We start from the raw sequence: 22,870 nt of genomic DNA on the forward strand, positions 1-22,870 counted from the left end.
TCTTAGTTGGTCTACCTGACCGTGGTTCGATTTTAAACAGAACCCCTCATTTTCCACTTCTTGATTAGAGAGCTTGAACACTCCTGAACTACCCTTTTCCGCAGATCCTTTGGACAATCCTTTTGCTTTCCCATGACTCAGAATCCAGAAATGTCAGCGCAGCATTGGATGAAAGATGCAAGGGTTTGTCAAGAGTCCAGAAACTCATTGACACACACACACACACACCAGATCACAGGTGAAGATGGTTACCTTTAATAGCCATTCAAACCCCTTTGTGTCAACTTGTGTGCATGTTATCAGGACAAAAGCACCAGGGTATGTACATTATTGATCAGGGTCATCTAGGTAGTTTATGTTGCCATTAATAAAAAGCAAAGTTGATTGATAATAAATGGCTTCACCCAAACACGAGTGAAATTTTTTTTTGCGTTATTTATAATTCTCTGAAAAATGGACAAAAAATAAAATTCTGCCAGGGTATATAAACTTATGAGCACAACTGTAAAATATATAAAAAAAAAAACAAAAAAAACAAAAAAACAAACACACACCTCCTAGGAAAAGTAGGCAGATAGCAGACCAATCCAAAAATGGTACACCTCTGCATATTTAATAAAGGAACCAAATTGATTGTTTTGTTTAAAATGTGGAAGGGTATTTAAAAGAATATTTAACGTTTTGTAAATACTGGATCTCAAAGATTTAAAATTAGGAGCTTCCCATTCTTTGCATGATACATGAGGCCATGCTGAGCTAGATTTTACAGGAAGCACTGTTTTCTTTCCCAGCCTGCCTCTCAGCTGCCAGGGAACATCCTCTGTGACTATTTGTGCAGAAGCCACCTAGCTGTACAGTAAGCACATTAACCCTTCTGACAGACGTCACTGACTGCAGCCATTTTGAGAGTATCCGGCAGTGACAAACACCATTTAACATCTTCAGTGCCAGTTAATGAGGAACTATATACAAGTCAAACTTAAAATGAGAAACCATGAATGAAACTTCAAATGATTGCATCAAGCTAAGTGCACAGAAAACAGAACGTATTGTTTTAGTTTAAGCATGCTGGCTTTTTTAGGCAGCATTAACTGAGCAGCAATACCTTATAAGTAAAAGGTACCTTCTTAAAGGAAAAGTAAAAAAGGGCAAAAACTAAAAACTTTTCTTTTAGATTTGGATAAAGAGGTGAGCAAGTTAGAACCACTGTCTTATTTTTATGACTGTCTCTGGTAAGGAGAATCACTATCCAAGTGTGGGGATCACAACTGTCACTGGTAACGACTGTACGGGTAAATCCAAAATGTAAAAAAAAATACACACACACACACACACACACACACACACACACACACACACACACACACACCATACCAGGAGTATAAGGGAAATAATGTGTAAATTGCCTTGCAAAAGTAATCATACACCCCCCCCCCCCCCCCACCCCCGGCTTTTTACCTATTTTGTTACATTTTTTTTTAAATCTGGATTATATGTGATGGAACAGAACACAGCAGCCCAAGTTGGTGACGTAAAGTAAAATTAGAAAAATATATACATAAAACAATTTTTTCAGAAAAAAAAAAAGTGTTTATGATAATTGATGTGATAATTGGCATGTGCGTACGTATTCACCCCCTTTGTTATGAAGTCCATAAAAAGCTCTGGTGCAACCAATTACCTTCAAAATCACATAATTAGTGAAATGATGTCCACCTGTGTACAATCTAAGTGTCACGTGATCTTTCATTACATATACACACCTTTTTGAAAGGTCCCAGAGGCTGCAACACCTAAGCAAGAGGCACCACTAACCAAACAAACACTGTCATGACCAAGGAACTCTCCAAACAAGTAAGGAACAATGCTGTTGAGAAGTACAAGTCAGGGTAAGGTTATAAAAAAAAAAAAAATATCCAAATCTGATGAGGCGGCACAGAGACCCAAGGTAACCAAAGAGTTCCACAGCAGAGACTGGAGTAGCTGTACATAGGATGACAATAAGCTGTACGCTCCATAGGGTTGTGCTTTATGGCAGAGTGGTCAGAAGAAAGCCATTACTTTCAGCAAAAAACAAAAAAAATGGTACGTTTCGAGTTTGTGAAAAGGCATGTGGGAGACTCACAAAATGTATGGAGGAAGGTGCTCTGGTCTGATGGGACTAAAATGTAATTTTTTGGCCAAAGAAAACACTGTCTGGCCAAATCCAACATCATCCAAAGAACACCATCCCCACATTGTGGTGGCAGAATCGTGCTGTGGGGATGTTTTTCAGCAGCTGGGATTGGGAAACTGGTCAGAGTTGAGATAAAGATGCAAGGAAAAAAAAAAAAAAAACTCAACTGCTACAGTGCCTTGCAAAAGTATTTGGCCCCCTTGAACTTTTCAACCTTTAGCCACATTTCAGGCTTCAAACAAAGATATAAAAATTTTATTTTTTGTGAAGAATCACCAACAAGTGGGACACAATTGTGAAGTGGAACGAAATCTATTGGATTTTTGAAACTTTTTTAACTAATAAAAAAATGAAAAGTGGGGCGTGCAAAATTATTCGGCCCCCTTGCGTTAATACTTTGTAGAGCCACCTTTTGCTGCGATTACAGCTGCAAGTCGCTTGGGGTATGTCTATCAGTTTTGCACATCGAGAGACTGAAATTCTTGCCCATTCTTCCTTGCAAAACAGCTCAAGCTCAGTGAGGTTGGATGGAGAGCGTTTGTGAACAGCAGTTTTCAGCTCTTTCCACAGATTCTCGATTGGATTCAGGTCTGGACTTTGACTTGGCCATTCTAACACCTGGATACGTTTATTTGTGAACCATTCCTTTGTAGATTTTGCTGTATGTTTGGTATCATTGTCTTGTTGGAAGATAAATCTCCGTCCCAGTTTCAGGTCTTTTGCAGACTCCAACAGGTTTTCATCCAGAATGGTCCTGTATTTGGCTGCATCCATCTTCCCCTCAATTTTAACCATCTTCCCTGTCCCTGCTGAAGAAAAGCAGGCCCAAACCATGATGCTGCCACCACCATGTTTGACAGTGGGGATGGTGTGTTGAGGGTGATGAGCTGTGTTGCTTTTATGCCAAACATATCGTTTTGCATTGTGGGCAAAAAGTTGGATTTTGGTTTAATCTGACCAGAGCACCTTCTTCCACATGTTTGGTGTGTCTCCCAGGTGGCTTGTGGCAAACTTTAGACGAGACGTTTTATGGATATCTTTGAGAAATGGCTTTCTTCTTGCCACTCTTCCATAAAGGCCAGATTTGTGCAGTGTACGACTGATTGTTGTCCTATGGACAGACTCTCCCACCTCAGCTGTAGTTCTCTGCAGTTCATCCAGAGTGATCATGGGCCTCTTGGCTGCATCTCTGATCAGTCTTCTTGTCTGAGCTGAAAGTTTAGAGGGCCAACCAAGTCTTGGTAGATTTGCAGTGGTCTGATACTCCTTCCATTTCAAAATGATCGCTTGCACAGTGCTCCTTGGGATGTTTAAAGCTTGGGAAATCTTTTTGTATCCAAATCTGGCTTTAAACTTCTCCACAACAGTATTACGGACCTGCCTGGTGTGTTCCTTGGTCTTCATGATGCTCTCTGCGCTTTCAACAGAACCCTGAGACTATCACAGAGCAGGTGCATTTATACAGAGACTTGATTACACACAGGTGGATTCTATTTATCACCATCAGTCATTTAGGACAACATTGGATCATTCAGAGATCCTCGCTGAACTTCTGGAGTGAGTTTGCTGCACTGAAAGTAAAAGGGGCTGAATAATTTTACACGCACCACTTTTCAGTTTTTTATTTGCTAAAAAAGTTTAAATTATCCAATAGATTTCGTTCCACTTCACAATTGTGTCCCACTTGTTGGTGATTCTTCACAAAAAATAAAAATTTTATATCTTTATGTTTGAAGCCTGAAAAGTTCAAGGGGGCCGAAGACTTTCGCAAGGCACTGTATATAGTATAGTTGGTGTGTAGAGCAGTCGGTGCTCTGGCAAAAAAAATAAAAATAAAAAAAAAAAACGGGAGTTGTGCGATTTTCTACTTTTGCCCATTGAGTTTCTATTGAAACATAATTATTTCATGTTTGACATCCTTTTACATACAATCCAAGGTGCCTCGATGGGGGGCTACAGTTTCTCCATCATTAGCAAATTTATATATGGGGTAGAGGAAGAGGTCTTTCACACACAATCTTTTCCGAGTGTATATTGACTGGTACTGTCAACTACATAGATAACCTGGCCTTTGTGTGGAATGGCCAGGTCTTTAGAATATTCTTTTATTCAGCATCTTAACAACCATTTGAATTTGGAGTTCAGTCATCACTTTCACTCTGTCAGAATTATTTGGATATAAAACACTTACTAATGTGCCATACTAAAGTAAAGGGGTGGGGGGGGATTAAATAATACAATGCACACTTTATGAAACCAAACCTTTGGGATACTTAAAGTAGAACTGAAGGCAATCCTGTGGATGAGAAGGCCTGGTTCGTTCCAATTCATCCCAAAAGGTGTTCCATCGGGTTGAGGTCAGGACTCTGTGCAGGCCAGTCAAGTTCCTCCAACCCAAACTCGCTCATCCATGTCTTTATGGACCTTGCTTTGTGCACTGATCCAAATTATTTGGTTGGGGGATTATGGTGTGGGGTTGGTTTTCAGAGGTTGGGCTTGGCTCCTTAGTTCCAGTGAAGGGAACTGTTAAGGCATCAAACACTTTGGACAATTTTATGCTCCCAACAGTTTGGGAATACCAGTACACAAAACAAGGTCCATACAGACATGGATGAGTGAGCTTGGGGTGAAGGAACTTGATTGGCCTCCACAGAGTCCTGACCTCAACCCGATAGATTACCTTTAAGATTAGAATGGGAGACTGAGCCAGGCCTTCTCCATATCAGTTCCCGATCACACAAAAGCGCTTTTGAAAGAATGGTCAAACATTTCCATTGAGACACTCCTAAACCTTGTGGACAGCCTTCCCAGAAGAAATTAAGCTGTTATAGCTGCAAAGGGTGGGCCAACTCAATATTGAACCCTATGGACCAAGACTGGGATACCATGTGCGTATAAAGGCATGCATGGCAATACTTTTGGAACTATAGTGTACACATGGTCCACTATGCTATTTTAGTTAGAATTAGGTAGAGAACGTTATTTCTAAAGTAAAGTTTTATTAATGGATCTAAGCCTGGTCTGAAGGGGCGCATACTGGTTCTGGCATATGCCAAAGAACCATGATCTGCAATTGTACCACGGGGTATGAGAAACACGACTACAAAAAGGTCAACTTGGCGTAACATCTTTCACATATAAAAAAAAAAAGAACTTTAATTTTTTATTTATTTTTTTATATTCATTGAGGTGTATTAAACGAAAAAAGTTGCGCTTGAAAGACCGCTGGGCAAATAAAGTATGACATAAAATATTGCAGCAATTGCCATTGTATTCCGTAGGGTCTGCGCTAATATATTTTTGGGTGGGGTTCCAAGTAATTTTCTAGCAAAAAAAATAAAAAATTGATTTGAACTTAAAGAAGGGTCAGAAAAAGATTTAGACTTTAACTGGTTAAACTTCCTGAATTTAGAGTTCTTGAAAACTTGGCAGACTGCCTGTATTTTTATTTTCCACATAGAAATATATCCCTTTGATCTAAGAAAGAAGCATTAATTACAATGTTTCATATTGAAAACTTGGCAGGCTGCCCAGATGTTTTCTGTTAACAGCTGAGTGAGCAGATAAGTCTCTACAGTGGAGAGACTTATCTGACAGAAAACATTTGGGCAGTCTGCCAAGTTTTCAATATGAAACATTGTCCACTTGTTTTATGATTAATTGTGCAGCTCTTAAGTATAGTCGCTATGGGTAACCAAGTGAAGGAACAAGCTACAGCAATTAGTTGCAAAGCATGGTACCTGGTATGACGACAGGTCCCCCAGTAGAGAGGGGGGTCAGTGTTCTGGCTCCCTCCCTAGCAGATTTTTTCCTCCATTATAAACAGACTAGCATTACAGAGATATGGACACACAGCACAGCCCCATCCCCTACTCACAGGATTTGATTGACAGACACAGGAGCCAATGGCTCCCACTGCTGCCTATGGAGCAGAGAGTTGCTGCAAACAGGCACAGTGCTGGATCGAGATAGGACTCATGAAAGTATTAAGGGGTGATACAAACACAGGGACATTTTTTTAACCTTAAAAGGGTTAGTTCACCTTGACAAAAAACAAACAGTCTATGCATGCAAGTAGATTAACAAGCTCTGCATGGCCTAGTCATAAGTGAGGCCTAGTCATTACTACTCACCTCCACATCACAGGAGTGATCATTTGCTCTCTGATTCAAACACCAACACATGCTCTTTCTGCTCTGATGTAGTAGCTCAGCGTTTGAGAGCCCACTCTTGTGATGGTGGAGGTGAGCAGTAACCGCATGCGCAAGCCACCTCTTAAAGGGCAACTTACAGGTACGCGATTCTGCCTGTACGTGCCCTTGTGCCGCAGTATATCTGCGTGAGGTGATCCAGAAGCGGTTAATGCAAGGAAATGTCCAGGCTTTAGAATCACTTTCAGTTCTTGTCCTGGAGACTCAATATGAAAAGTACTGGACATCCCTATAAAAAGGAGCAGGCGTTTCCACCTGAGGATTTTCCCCAACCTCTTGGTTTAGGCCCCTTTCACACATGCTGTCTTATCAAATCAGGTCCATATCCACTGAGACCTGCCACCATCTGATCTATCCTGTCTGCCAAAAACAGACGGATGGTGGTCCTATTCCCCATCCGTTCAGCAGATAGGATCGCATCAGATGTAAAACGGACAGGTGGACCGTTACCACCCGATTGCCCCCAGGGAACGACTGTGTTCATGTCCACTAAGCAGAGTGGACATGGATCTGTCAGCCATCTGCTCAGCGGGGATCAGAGGAGAGATCCCCCACTGAGCAAGAAGAATCCCCTTAGCGGAGGTGCCTGTAATGAAAGGGGCTTTAGTGACAATTCAACATTTTTAGATTCTCCTTTCCTTTGTCTAGGTGGCAAAGTGTGAATTTCCACAGCAGCAACACAAACAACAATAAAAACAGTAAACATAAAAATACAACAATTTTTTGTTAAATTCGAGAAACAAAAGAAAGCTTACAATCATAGAGGACCAGTGTCAATTCTGTGGCACTCCAGAGCACACAAAGAAAACTGAGGGTACTCAACAAGTAGCAAACAGGTCAAGTTACATATTATTCATAGGACCTCACTCTGAAGATCAGAGCCTGCAAACAAAGGGTGTGACTCCAGGTCCTTGAATTACAACAAATAACACACCCAGGATAGTCTACTATAAAAATTACAGGCAGTCCCCTAGTTATAAACATCCAACTTACAAATGACGCCTACTTACAAAACTGAGGGAGACGACAGGAAGTGAGAGGAAATATACCCCCCAAGAAGGGAAATTCATGTCTGTAAAAAAGGTACCTCCACTGATGCTTTATCACCAAGACTTGTTTCCACAACAACCCAACATTTTCAAAATTCAATGGTCATTGGAACAGAAAGGGAGGTGAAATCTTCTGAACAAGGGCAGAGACCGCAAAACAAATGTTTTACAAGATCTGGCGCTTTCAGGGTGATGTGGCCGTAAATTAATTACAAACTCTTAGCAAGATGGTATCTCACCCCAGAGAAAACCCATAAATGCCAAGTGAAGAGCTCACCATTATGCTGGAGAAATTGTAATCAAAGGGCAACAATGGCACATATATGGTGGGAATGCCAAAAAAAAAAAAAAAGTACTGGGCAGAAATATTGAGCATCATAAAAGGAGATAACGGATGAGAAATTAGAAAACAAACATACAGGTGTGCTTATTTCATGATTCTAAAACTCCAAACAATATATGGAAAAAAAATACTCAAACTCTTGAATGCAGCAAAAGGGCTGAAAATAAATAAATAAATAAAAAAATAAGCGATTGATTGGTTTTCGCAAAGGTTATAGTGTTTACAAAATAGGGGATAGTTTTATGGCATTTTTATTACGTTTTTTTTTTTTTTTTTTTTACTAGTAATGGTGGTGATCAGAGATTTTTATTGTGACTGCGACATTATGGCGGACACATCGGACATTTTTGGGACCATTGTCATTTATACAGCAATCAGTGCTATACAAATGCATCGATTCCTGTGTAAATGACACTGGCAGTTAAGGTGTTAACCAGGGGGTGGCAGTGTAGGGGTTAAGTGTTCCTAGGGGCGTGTTACTAACTGTGGGGGGCCTGGCTGTGTGTTAGTAAACACTGATCTCTGCTCCAATCACATGGAGCAGAGATCAGTGTCACAATAAGAAATAAGTAATGGAAATTTTTATATGCAATTAAAAAATGTGTACGTTTTTTGATAATTAAATAAGACCTTTTAGAATAAACCACGACGATGTGAAAACGAGAAGGGACAAATGTTGAACTGCAAAGTTGAAATAAGTCTCGTCTCAGGAAAAAGTTACAGGGGTGTTAACCCTTCCCTATGTTATCCAAAAAGCTTAAAAATTGTTTTTGGTATGAGCTACACTTAAAAAAAAAAAAAAAAAAATATTGTACCTGTTCCGACTAACAGATTCAACTTGAGAACAAACCTACAGTCCCCATCTTGTTTGCAACCCAAGGACCGCCTGTATAGAAGAGCATAATCATAAAAAAAATAAGGACATTCATATCTTCAGGAAATATGGTTTTCTGTTTAGAAGAAGAAAAAAAATATCCGGCCATGCAACCACTAGGAAATAAAACCAGGGGGGGTATATATCTGTCCCGAGTCCTAATGTGCATTTTAACCTATATTACAAAGTTCATGAACACCCTACAGACTGAACAGGGGTCTTGGAATTCTGTGTTTGCAAAAAAAAAAAAACAAAAAAAAAAAAAAAACACACACGATTTATATAAAGTGTCCTGCACTTCTGAAAGAAAGGTTTGCTTTTTGCACCCAATTTGTTGTCTGTCTGCATCCCATAAGCAGGGAATGCATGAAGGTAAAAAACGTTTAGGTTTTAGAACTACCTAATGATCAAACAGAACAATTTTACAGGAACAGAACATGTTATGATCAGACCAACATTATATCCCAATAGGCCAGTCTTCTAAATTTTTACCCAAACATTTACACATATAGGCGATACTCTAAAAATTTGAATAACACGCAAAAGTTAATTTATTTCACTAATGCAACTTAAAAGGTGAAACTAATATCAGACTCATTACATGCAACGCAAGATAGTTCAAGCCGTGATTTGTCATAGTTGTGATGATTATGGCTTACAGCTCACGAAAACCCCAAATCCACAATCCCAGAAAATTTGAATATTGTGAAAAGGTGCAATATTCTAGGCTCAAAGTGTCCCACTCTAATCAGCTAATTAAGTCATAACAGTCAAGAGCCACCACACACACACACACACACACACACACACACACACACACACGGATCCTGGACATGGGCTTCAAATGTCGTTTTGCTCTTGTCAAGCCACTCCTGAACAACATACAATGTCAGAAGCATCTTTTCAGGGCTAAAGAAAAACAGACCTGGTTTGTTGCTCTGTGGTCCAAAATCCTCTTTTCTGATGAGATGCAAATTTTGCATCTAATTTGGAAACCAAGGACCCAGAGTATGGAGGAAGAATGGAGAGGCACACACGGTAAGATACTTGAAGTCCAGTGTGAAGTTTCCACAGTCTGTGTTGATTTGGGGAGCCATGTCATCTGCTGGTGTTGGTTCACTGTGCTTCATTAAGTCCAGGGTCAATGCAGCCACCTACCAGGAGATTTTGGAGCACTACATGCTTCCTTCTGCAGACTAGCTCTATGGGGATGCAGACTTCATTTTCCAGCAGGACTTGGCACCTGCCCACACTGCCAAAAACACCAAAACCTGGTTCAATGACCGTGGGATTACTGTGCTTGATTGGTTTGCAAACTCGCCTAACCTGAACCCCATAGAGAATCTATGGGGCATTGCCAAGAACAAGATGAGACCGAACAATGCAGAAGAGCTGAATCCCGCTATTGAAGCATCCTAGTCTTCCATAACACCTCAGCAGTGCCACAGGCTGATAGCTTCCATGTCACGCCGCATTGCAGCAGTAGTACTTACGTATGCTTATACTTTTCAGTGGTCCGATATTGTTCTACGTACAATCCTTGTTTTATTGATTGCATGTAATATTCTAATTTTCTGAGATTGTGGATTTCGGGCTTTCATGAGCTGCAAGCCATAATCACCACAATTATGACAAATCACAGCTTGAACCATCTTGCTTTGCATGTAATAGAGTCTAACTCATATTCGTTTCACCTTTTAAGTTGCATTCGTGAAATAAATGAACTTTTGCACAATATTCAAATTTTTCAAGTATCATCTGTAATAGAAAACCAGGTCTTTTAATGGCAGAACCTGAATGTCCATACATATTGGCCTCAATAAAAGGTGGACTATGACCCACTGAAATGTTGCTGGCTTATTTATGATTTTTCAAATACCAGCGAGTCCCCTGACCTTCGTGTTTGAGCTATAGATAGATCAGAGGTCTCCAAAACGTACTGAATAAAGGGCCAGTTTACTGTCCTTCAGACTTTAGGGGGGCTGGACTGTGGCCAGCAGCAATACAGACATTTTCTGGCATCAGTGGGAGTAAACAGCGCCCCATTGTTGGCATCAGGGGGAGGAATAGTACACCATTGTTGAGGTCAGTGGCAAGAATTATGCCCCATTTTTTGCGTCAGGGCAGAATAGGGTCTCATATCAGAGGGATGAATAGTGCCCCAAGGTCTGGATAAAGGCATCCAAAGGCCTGCATCTGGCACCCGGGGCACAGTTGGGAGAGCCTCCCAACCCCCCCAAGATGGATGGTGGATTACTTACCATTGCCAGAGAACACTACTGAACTTCTGCATCAACAGAATGTGTGTGTTTAGCCAAACCTAGTAACAATTAGGCAACTAATTTTTTTTTTTGCATATCCTAAGTGTATGTATAGACAAAAATGTTTTTCCCACTTTTGAATAAAGTATTGCGTTTTTAGCCCGCTTTTGCTACAGAGCAGCATGAAAGCATCCTTATTTAGAAAAAGTGATGGGAAATCCAAAATGTTATCGTGGTCACCCAAACATAAGGGACAGGGAAATATTCCAAAGGAGTCGCCTATTCCTGTGACAAACTACAGTTTTCTCTCACTCCGTTTTGTCTATGGTACAGAAAGTGAAGGAAAATCTCTCCAGCGGAACTCCAGGAAATACTACTTCATACAAAATGAAAAACACAGATTTTCTATCAATGGCCTATAAACTAGGTGCTTCTTCACTTACCCGACAGAGCAGTAAAAATGCATAGACAAAATAAGACCCACTGAAAGTGGTTGTAAACGCACCACTTTCACTTTAGCACATTACAATCTGCATAGTACTGGCAGCTGAACGCTCCCTGTGAAATTTTACTTACTCTTTGTTTCTTCATAATCCGTTCTGCAAACTGTAGCGATGTTACTGCCGCATGCGCAGTCCGTAGCTTCTTTAACGGCACGCTATGTGTGCCGTTTCACTATCTTCGATTGAGAACGGCACAGAGGAAGAGTCGCGATACTGTGCCACCCTCCTCTCCTTCTGGTTTCTCCACTTGTGACTGTAGAAGACGTCACACAGGGGAAGTGAACTATAGCAGTACAGAAACATTCATAGGAAGCAGCTGTTATAGAGGCTTGGTTTAAAACGTGATCACGGATGCGCAAAATTCGACATGAAAGAAAGGGCAGAAATGACCACTGCACCTGAGTCAGCAATCATTAGTAAAGATGGCGAGGCTGATACCAGGAAGAAAAATGTTATAAAAAGATTAATTTAAAAAAAAAAAAAAAAAAATGTATACTTCCAAACCTCATTTTTGTCACCTTTTAAAGTGTAAGGCTTCTCAATACATTGTTGGATGTTAACCACTTCAGCCCTGGAAGGATTTACCCCCTGACCAGAGAAATTTTTGAGATTTGGCACTGCATCGCTTTAGCGGACAATTGTGTGGGCAAGCAACATTGTGCCCAAACAAAATGAATGTCCTTTTTTTCCCTACAAATAGAGCCCTTTTATTTGATAACCTTTGCAGTTTTTATGTTTTGCTCTATAAAAAAAATAAAAAAGCACCAATTTTGATAAAAAAAATAAAAAGCAACAGTTTACTTTTTGCTATAATGAATATCCCCCCCCCCAAAAAAAATAATTCTTCCACAGTTCAGGCTGATATGTATTCTTCTACAGTATATATTTTTGGTAAACAAAAAATAATAATACATATACACATATATTTGCACAAAAGTTAGAGCATCTACAAAAATAGGGGATAGATTTATGGCATTTTTATTATACTTTTTTGTATTAGTAATTTACTACTGTGACTGCAACATTGCAGCAGGCAGATCGGACACTTGACACTATTTTGGAACCAGTGACTTTTATACAGCGATCAGAACTAAAAATAGCTACTGATTACAGTATAAATGTCACTGGCAGGGAAGGGGTTAAACACTAGCGGGCAATGTTCCCTGGGTGTGTTCTAACTGTAGGGGTGGGATGGGCTCACTACAACATGACAGATCACTGCTCCCGATGACAGGGAGCAACAGCCCCCTGTCATGTTGCTAGGCAGAACAGGGAAATGCCTTGTTTCCATAGGCATCTCCCCGCTCTGCCTATCCTCACCTCAATCACGGGCCACCGGTGAACATAGAGTTTGCGGGACCCATGGGCATGCTCCCACTAGGCAGGCATTTCAAAGGGATGTACGGGTATGCCTTTTTACCGCCGTAGATCCGTGTACGCCGGTCGGCATGTGGTTAATATGCAAAAAGGAAGGAAAAAAAGTCAGGGAAATTTACTTTGAACAGTTTCCTTCATATAACGTATACCATTTAGGAAGCTAGCTGTATGCAAGAAAAGCCAATTGTAGCTGTAAGCAATTTTATTTTAGTTTTTGATAGAGTATGGAAGTGTTAGACCTTCTGTGTCCGTTAGGTAGATTTTGCCTCTCAATTTGCCTACTGTTGGCCTTTGGGAAATCCCAATATTATTAAAGATGTCCTCGTGGAAACACCTGTTTTGGGGATAACCAGAGATGGCCATACACTATAAAATCTGATTGTACAACTTCCTTTAGACTAAAGCCCCATACACACCATTAGATTTTCTGCAGATTTTTGTCTTCAGGATTTCCAAAAACCATATGAGGTCAAACCTTAAGCGTTTCAATTTGTATGCAATAAGGCAGGTCCTTGCACTACATAGTTTTAGTAAATCTGAAGACAAAAGTCTGCAGAAAAGGCTTTACCAAACCCATGTAATAGAACAGACCTCAAAAATTGATTACATTTGTATCACATCAGGCATGCCCTTGTAATACATACAAGAAAAGTAAAAAAGGGAGGCGGGTGCATACAGAACCTCGTAATGTAATACGCTTAAAGTGGTTGTAAAGGTAAATTGTTGTTTACCTTCATGAATTCTAGCCATGAAGGTAAAAAAAAACCTTCTGTGTGCAGCAGCCCCACCTAATACTTACCTGAGCCCCCTCTCATTCCAGCAAAGTCCGCGAGAGCCTTCCCTCTCCAGGGACTCGCACTCCTGTTTGGCTTTTGGCAGCAGTGGGAGCCACTGTCTATCACGAGACTGGGGGTGCGGGGCCCGAGACATGGCTCTATGTGTGAATGGACACAGAGCAGCAACAGCACCCGGCAGGAACCTGATAAGAGGAGAATCCGGGGCTTCTCTGTTCAAAACTTTTGCACAAAGCAGGTAAGTATATGTGTTCACTATATCTGGTCTCCCACACAGTATACAGAAATGCTATTATTTCAGTAAATATAAACTGCTAAATACCCTTTCTCATCAGCAGTGTACAACAGTCTTGTAACCTCTATCAGTGTCTGGCTAAACCTTTTAGAAGGAGTCTTCATCCTCTCCCGATTGTCCTGTAAGGCTGCAGGACCCCTGACCCTCTGTCTGGACAGTATTGATTGGCCCTGTGCCAATCACATGCACTCTCCCATGAAAAAAAATAATTGCTCTAGCAGTACCAACTTCTGAGCATGTGCAACTTGTGCCCTAGACTCTGCTCTATCAGGAGATGGGCTGGGGACAGTGTAAGAAGGGGAGGAACAGGGAAGACAGGATCAGACAGCCTTTTTTTTTTTTACACCCCTTAGGTTCCACAGTGAGTATAACAAGCATGCTTTACTGCATATACAGACTGATTTTACTGTTGTGGGTTTAGGAACACTAAAGTTTTATTAACTACTTGACAACTGGGCACTTAAAGCCCCCTCGTGACCAGACCAATTTTCAGCTTTCGGTGCTCTCACACTTTGAATGACAATTAGTCATGCAACACTGTACCCAAATGAATTTTTTGTCCTTTTTGGGGGTATTTGATCACCTCTGGGTTTTTTATTTTTCGCACTATAAATGAAAAAAAAAAAAAAACTGAAAATTTTGAAAAAAAAAAAAAAAATTCTTTGTTTCTGTGATAAAACTTTGCAAATTTTTTTTTTCATAAATTTTGGCCACAATTTATACTGCTACTTATCTTTGGTAAAAATAACCCAAATTAGTGGATATTATTTGGTCTTTGTGAAAGTTAGAGAGTCTACAAGCTGTGGTGCAAATCATACAAAATTGATCACATCTGATGTACTGGTGGCCTATCTCACTTCTTGCAAACCAAACAAGTCAGGAAAGTACAAATACCCCCCAAATGACCAATTTTTTGAAAGTAGGCATTCCAAGGTATTTAGTAAGAGGCATGGTGAGGTTTTTGGTGTTGTCATTTTTTCCCAAAACTCTTTGCACAATGAAGATCTTTATTTCACAAAATTGTCATTGTAATAGGTTATTTCTCTCACTTGGCCTGTGTATACCACAGATGGTGCCCCAAAATAAAGTCTACTACTCCTGAGTATTACGATACCACATGTGTGGGACTTTTCCACAGCCTGGCCACATAGAGAGGCCCAACATGCAGGGAGCACCATCAGGTTCTAGGAGCATAAATTACACATCTAACTTGTTGACTAACTATTACACTTTTGAAGGCCCTGGAGCACCAGGACAGTGACGTGGCACCGATGACACTAATGTGGCCCTGATGACCGATGGCACTGATACGTGGCAAACTGGGGGACCTTTTATTTTTTTTAACTACTTATGGCCGGTGCAGCCGCTAATCTCTCCCTTCTAACACGCTGTCTCTGTGTGAGGAGGGAAAGCTGGCGATGAGAGATGATCTCATATGTTTACATATGAGATCATCTCTCATTGGGCACGCCGATCGCTCTGTAAACGGCCGCTGCGATTGGCCGTTTACAGAGATCTTTGGCTGTGTTTAGGGGGACACGGCCAGCACAGAACTCACCCGATGTGCGCTCACGGGAGCACGCAATGCGAAAGTAAACAGGACGACGTCCAGGGACAGCCTCCCGGTAATTGGCGTCCGCGCTGCAGCTGTCTTTCGGGTATAGCGCGGACACCTAGTGGTTAAACACAAACATACACAATAGGAATTGCAATCAAATGTGGATGAGAGTGAAGCAGTAATATATGGCTGATGAGGATCAAAACATTCCCCTCTGCTAATTTTTCAATGTACACTTGAAAACGCAAATGTTTCTAAACATGCGTTTAGGCACGCAAGTGTTTGTTAACCCATATAACGCAAACTCTGCCAGACTCTCTATTAGAGCCTGGCAGAGGACACTGTACCTTTCTTATAGAAAAAGAAGATGTAAATACTGCTTTTGAGCTGACTTAAGGCCGGTCACATGACTCGTGGCCGCTGTACAGCTCTGATGGAAGCGTACTGCAGGAGGGGCCGGGATCGCCCTCTGATGTGAGCTGGGGAAATAACATGGCCGCTCAGTCTCTCCTGCAGTAGCCACTAGCCATAGAAACCGGCCGAAAGTCACGTGACCGGCCTGAAGACAGCGCTAAACCGGTATTTGCAGCACTCATTTTTCTACAAGAAAGGTACAGTGTGCTCTGCCAGGATATAAAAGTTGCTGGCAGTGAGCAAAAAAAGATTTTTAAATTTTACTAGAAGCGGCAGGGGGTAGAGGTCAGAGAGACACAGACACGATTTGACATGCAGGAAGGAGGGAGGGGAGCGAGGGGGAGACAGGAGAGCAGAGAAGACAGCATTGTAAGATGGAGGGTCGCAATGTGATCAGGGTGGAGCCAACATGATTTTCGTGGTCTGTCTAGAGGGGATACAGGAAGTGTCTGTTTTGGGGGGGGGGGGTGATTTTTTACAGTTTAGAGGGGGGTAGATTACATAGCACAAGCACTGTGCTATTAAATCTGCTTTAAAGTACCACAAATTTTTATTTTTTTTTGGGGGGGGGGGGGGGTGTTCACAAGTGCTTTAAGTGTTTTTTTTTCTGCCTGAAAGCCACTCTGAAAATGCAAACCAGAAGGGGTTCTGCCTCTAAACGTCCAAATGTACATGGACACACAGTATAACACTGAGCTGCTGCTATAGGCAAAAAAAAAAAAAAATAATAAAAAAACACCACACACAAAACTTGTGTAGAAGCAGCATTTTTTTTTTTAAGCCCAGTATGCACATGCATCCTTACCTCAAACAGTCCAAAAACCTGATAAGTCTCTCGCCAGCATCTTCGTTGGCTGTTGAGGGATGATGTGAGACTAGATTCCCGTCTGTGTGTTAGGAATGCACACACAATTGCACGCTTTCATAACACCCACAGAAATGAACTGCCCTTTAGCAGAGACACGGCAGTGCCATTAATAGTTAATGGCACCCCCATGTATCTGCTAACAAGCACCAAACCGTGTTGTGGCACAACACCATGCAGTTTGGTGCACCATGTTTATAGAAAATAGTCAGGGACTTCTTTTCTGCATTTCTCATGCATAGGAATGGAATGGGCCACTGTAAGCACAACATGCAGAAAGGCACATTCACAGTCGTGCCTTTAGGTGTGAACCAAGCCTCACTACCAATGCACTGCATGTCTCTTGAGTTAAAAAGCCTGTCTGCTCGCACTTTATAACCATCTTACAGCAGGTGGGTGCCAACGCCAAGAAACTGCATTTACGCGTGCAGAGAGCCTGCACCTTGCGGGCTCCCAGGACAGTCCCCAGAAAGCTCCTGATGCATACCATCATAAATATCCCCATTTTTTTTTTTTTAAAGCAATTTTTTTCCCTCAGTTTAGGTCGATATGTATTCTTTTATATATTTTGGGTAATAAAAAATCACAATAAGCGTATATTGATTAGTTTGCACAAAAGTTATAGCGTCTACAAACTGGGAAAGATTTATGGCATTTTTTTTTTATTTTTTTATTAGTAATGGAGGTGAGCTGCGATTTTTATCGGGACTGAGGCGATCGCTGCTTTAAAAAATGCACTGATTACTGTGTAATTGTCACTGGCAGGGAAGGGGTTAACACCAAGGGGCGATCCAGGGGTTAACTGTGTTCCCTTGTGTGTGTTCTAACTGTAGGGGGAAGGAACTGAATAGAGGTGACAAATAGTTATTCCTAGCTAGTAGGAATACACGATCTGTCACTCCTCTCAGAGCAGGGGTTTGTGCGTTTATACACACACACACAGATCCCTGTTCTGGCTCTCGTGCCCACAACAGTTCCCCCACAGTGCAGCAGCACGCTCCTTCTATCCCTGCTTAAAGGGCCAACGTACAGCTACGATGGCTCACAGGAATGTGCCGACCTGCCGCAGTATAATGAAAGCGGCTGATCGGCAAGCAGTTAAATAGAATTTAACCACTTACCACCCATCATATAGCAATATGACGTCGGGAAAGTGGTTTAGTTATCCTGATCGGACGTCATATGACGTGATCAGGATAAGAAGCCGGAGCGTGCCCGCGGCAGCGCGGCGAACTGAGGTGCTGTGCGTCAGTCTGACACACCACAACTCCGATCGTGGAATAGAGCCTCTGTGACCAATCCCAGCTGATGAGCACGTAAATCAGGAAGTGCCAGTAAACTGCTTTCCCTCAATAGGCAGCTCTCCCTGCCGGGGGGGGGGGGGGGTGTCTGCACTAACAATTTGCACGTTGATGATCAGTACAGCCTCTCATCAGAGGTGCCCATCAGCTGACAATCCGTGCCCATCACCTGCCAGCCTGTGCTCCACAAACAATGCCCGTCAGTGCCCATAAAAGTGCCAGTGCCCCGCTCAGTAATGCCTGTCAGTAGCTCCTCGTCAGTGACTCCCATCAGTTTTTTTTTTTTCACAATTTATGCTTTTTTTTTTTTTGTTTATAGCACAAAAAATAAAAACAGCAGAGGTGATCAAACACCACCAAAATAAATCTCTATTTGTAGGAAGAAAATGATAAAAATTTAGTTTAGGTAAAGTGTTGCATGACCGCGCAATTGTCAAACTGCGAAAACACTGAAAGCTGAAAATTGTCCTGGGCGGGGGGGGAAGTGCCTGGTATTGAAGTGGTTAAAGCAGAGTTCCATCCATATAAAAGTCGGCAGCTACAAAAAGGTTAGCTGCTGACTTATTAAAATCGGACACTCACCTGTCCCACAGTCCAGCGATGCAGGCAAACGAAGCCCCCGCTTCTCTCTGCGGCGCCGGCATTGTCACTGTGGGCGACCGGCTGTGGCTTCACAGCCTGGCCAATCATCTGGAACCTGTGACATGTCCCAGATGATTGCCAAGAGGGAAGGGGGAGAAGTGAACTTCCTACCAGCACCGCCTTGGGAGAAAGTGGGAGCTGGATCCGTCTAAAGGGGTAACCCGCGCTCCCCCCCCCCCCCCCCCCCCAAAAAAAAGGAAAAAAAACATGCCAAATGTGCCATTTCAGGGCGTCACTTAAAGCGGAAGTTCCATTTTTGGGTGGAAGTCCGCTTTTAGGGAACAGGTAATGACCAAGTACCTGCTCGTGAAACACGTTTGCTGAAGCCACAGGAGGTGTGTGTGCAAGCTGTGTCCTCGTTTTTAAAGGATTTCAAAATAAAAATAATTTTTTTTATGCTGGTAGTGCCACCACCTTTTTCTATTGTTTATTTAAGCTCTGGTTGTGGACCAAGGCTGGCACCCGGCAATTGTTACAACAGGGGAGATCTCATTTCACCTGGAGCTGTGCAACTCTTGTGTTATATTCCCCTTCCACACTTGTGCAACCTGAAAGTTACGCAACTTGAACCAATGCCTGTGCAATCTTGGAACATCTTTGAAGTTGCACAGATAAGAACGGTTCTTACTGGAAATCATGGGGTACGATGGGTCATGCGACTTTGCAGTCCCAAGTGGCACATGCAAGAAAGGGATATATAGAAAAAACAGTGGAGGGTGCACCGACCATTTGCATTACCAAAGAAATTTTATTTAAATAAAAACAAGAGTCATACTCACTAAGGGTGAACTCTGGCGTGTTCGCACAGCCCATGTGCAGAGCCCGCCAGTCGGCACTGTGCTGCGCTAATCACAGGCAGTGAGACATTATCCCGATGCACGGCTGCAGGGATCGGGAAACATCTCACTACCTGTGATTAGCGCAGCGCCGACTTCCTGGCGGCCTCTGCAAGTGGGCTGTGCAAACACACTTGTGCTCATCCTTAATCCTCACAAACTTACGTTAAAAAGAAGGCTTAAAGCGGAGGTCCACCCTAAAGTGGACCTTGCGCTCATCGGAACCCTCCCTCCCCTCAGACGCCACAATTGGCACCTTTCAGGGGGGAGGGGGGTGCAGATACCTGTACAGTACAGGTATCTGCACCCACTTCCGGGATAGCTCTCTGCAGAAAGGGGCATAGATTACGCCCCTTTCCGCAAGTGCCCGTCCCTTTCCGCAAGTGCCCCGCTGCCTGCTGGGAAACACACAGATCCCAGAGGCAGCGGGGACCGTCCTTATTGCGCAGCGTGACTTGCGCATGCGCAGTAAGGAACCGGGAAATGAAGCCGAAAGGCTCCATTTCCTGATTCCCATACCCAAGATGGCGGCGGCAGCACCTGAGAGACGATCTAGAGATCGGCTTCGGGTGCCGACATCGCGGGCGCGCTGGACAGGTAAGTGTCATTTTAAAAGTCAGCAGCTGCAGTATTTGTAGCTGCTGGCTTTTAAAAAAAAAAAAAAAAAAAAAAAACACGCGGAGTCCCGGCGGACTCCCGCTTTAAAAGGGGTTGTAAAGGTTTGTGTTTTTTTCACCTTAATGCATCCTATGGGACTGGCCCCCAGCCCCCCCAGTTTTACTTACCTCAACCCATGACGCGCCGTCTCTCTGCCTGGGGTTCTCGGCTGTTGATTGGATAGATTGATAGCCATTGGCTCCCACTGCTGTCAATCAACTCCAATGACGCGGCTGAGTCCTGCATTCGGCGTCTATGGATGCCGAATGCTGGCATCGGGATCGCGCCCACTTCTCCTAGGGGCTTAGCTTATGTGGGGAGAAGCCGAGAGAGATGCCAAGGGACCGCAGAAGATGAGGTTCGGGGCCACTCTGTGCAAAACGAGCTGCACAGTGAAGGCAAGTATGTTTGTTATTTTAAAAAAAATACCTTTAGTGTCACTTGAACATGCTCCAAGAATTTGGAACGGGACCGGGTATTTAGGAGGAACCAAATGGTATAGCAAACGGCTTACGGGGGGGGGACCTTCTTCATCAGGGCTTCAGCAATCATGCTTGTGTATGCCCCCCCCATAGGCTGTGCCCGGCCCAGGGTCCTGGCAGAGCCTTCATCGCACCTGTGCAGGGGGGGGGACTTTCCACGCATGCACAGAGACGAGAAGGTTTTGGACCTCCCTGGTGCCATGTGTACACGTGTAGCAAGATTCTCTCAGTATATGAGCCTTGCTGCATGTTTGTGCATGCGCAAAAGACACCACCTCACCTGGGAAGCTCTGAAATAGTGTTTTAAAAATAAATTGCCGTCCATAGGCAAGGTGGAGCAGGCTGGGGAGACCAAGGTGTAATTTAAGGTGAAGGAAGTATGTTTGGACAATGTGTGTGAGGTTAGCCATCCAAGTAATGGAGGACTGGCCCTTGAACAATAATAAGACGCCTATTAGCAGCCATTGTTCCCTGTCCTCCAGCCTGCTGCTCATTAATTAAACAATGACCTAAGTGCGAGGCCCAGCAGCTGTCCCTTGCGGCCCGGGGCCGTTCACGGGCTCTCCCTTGTGATAGAAGAGCATTACGAGTGCGCTGAGCCCTACAGACCAGGCCTCTCTCACCCCCTCACCTCAACAGGGGGACCAGGCTCCTCCCCCAAGTCCGGCCGCACCGAGGACGACTCCGTGTCTATGTCCGGTCTCCACTCAGCCGCCTGGGAACCGGCAAGCTCTACGGTCTCTTCGGGGACGCGGAACTTCAGTAGGCGAGCACAGAGCAAGGCTCCAGCGGAGCTGAAATTACCGCTTTAAAGCCGGCTTCGCGGTTGCTAGGCAGAAAACCGCACCGGCGCCACGCTTCCGTGTATCTACTGAGTGATGGACAGACGACTAGGCCAACCACAGGAAAATGGGAGCACCCGAGGCCATGGAGCTAGGAGATGGAGCACGGGAGAACACACTGGGCGGAGTTTGGGCAGCCTACAGGGCGCCAGCTCCGATTACGTTCGAACGTTCCTGACTGAAATGTCTCATTGTGACGTCCTCACACAACAGACCGCACGCCTCGCCGGCGCTCTCCAGAAAGGGGTACTCGCACCATGCTAGGGGGCGGTGCCACAACGGTTTTTGTGCGTCCGCCAATAAGAAAAATAGTAAGAATCTGCCCTAGCCAATCACAAAGAAGGCCCTGCGGTTAACTCGCCTTTGCTCCGGTTAGTGGGCGGGAAAAGAATGGTGACAATCATAAGCTAACGACTCTTCCCTCGGCCGTGACGTCAGGCTGACGTCGCCTGTGATGAGCGAGGGATTCTTAAAGTGGCAAACGGGGGATGTCCCATAATGCACCCCGAAGGGCCGTGACGTGATTGGGACGCTGCTGGAACGGCATAGTGCTAACAACGGGCGTTCTCCTCACGTAGACATCAGAGATGGCTTCTAATTGTTATATAGCTTAGCGCAGTATAATGCAGAGCAATGACGTACTTCTCCATGAGTCAATCCCTATTAGAGCATGACATGTCTGGAAATGCTTCGTATCCAGGGCCTGTTCACACCTCATATTCATTACACTTTTTTTATTTTATTTTTTATGTTTTTGAGGTGTTCCGGTGTGTTTTTTACGTTTTCTTTATTTTGACTGATGCATAAGCTTTATTTCATTAGGACGATGTGCTTCTGGCACGTTGCCCTGCATTTACACTCATTTTGATGTGTTTCAGACAAAAAAAAAATGCAGCAGTTTTTTTGTTTAACCTCTTGCTTACTGGGCACTTAAACCCCCTTCCTGTCCAGGCCAATTTTCAGATTTCAGCGCTGTCACTCTTTGAATGACAATTGCGTGGTCATGATACACTGTACCCAAATTACAGTTTTATCATTTTTTTTCCACACAGATAGAGCTTTCTTTTGGTGGTATTTAATTGCTGCTGTGTTTTTGCTAACTAAAAGAAACCGAAATTTTGAAAAAAAAAACAGTTTCATAGTTTGTTATACAATTTTGAAATCAGGTAATTTTTCTCCTTCACTGATGGGCACTGATAAGGCGGCACTAATGGGCACTGATAGGTGGCACGGATGGGCACTAGTAGGTCACACTGATAGGCAGCACCGATCGACGCCACTGATTATTAGACACTAATGGTCATTGATGGCTGACACTGGTGGGCACAGCCGCAGCTTTCCAAGGGAGGGACCGATGTCACTCTGACAGAAGCCGATAATCGGCTTATTT

At 43.3% G+C, this 22,870-nt stretch overlaps 1 protein-coding gene across 2 annotated transcripts in view; it reads right to left on the reverse strand.

The window, feature by feature from the left end:
* Positions 1-21,679, reverse strand: part of GATAD2A (GATA zinc finger domain containing 2A) — a 150,856-nt gene extending 129,177 nt beyond the window's left edge. For both annotated transcript variants that reach the window (XM_077475443.1, XM_077475435.1), the window contains exon 1: positions 21,270-21,679. The gene's annotated coding sequence lies outside the window, so the exon portion shown is untranslated. The remainder of the gene's footprint in view (positions 1-21,269) is intronic.
* Between the last annotated feature and the right edge of the window lie 1,191 nt (positions 21,680-22,870).

This window comes from Lithobates pipiens, unplaced genomic scaffold (genome assembly GCF_037356315.1).
Source record: "Lithobates pipiens isolate NorthernLeopardFrog02 unplaced genomic scaffold, aLitPip1_a1.2 Scaffold_13, whole genome shotgun sequence".
In the NCBI taxonomy this organism is placed as follows: Eukaryota; Metazoa; Chordata; class Amphibia; order Anura; family Ranidae; genus Lithobates; species Lithobates pipiens.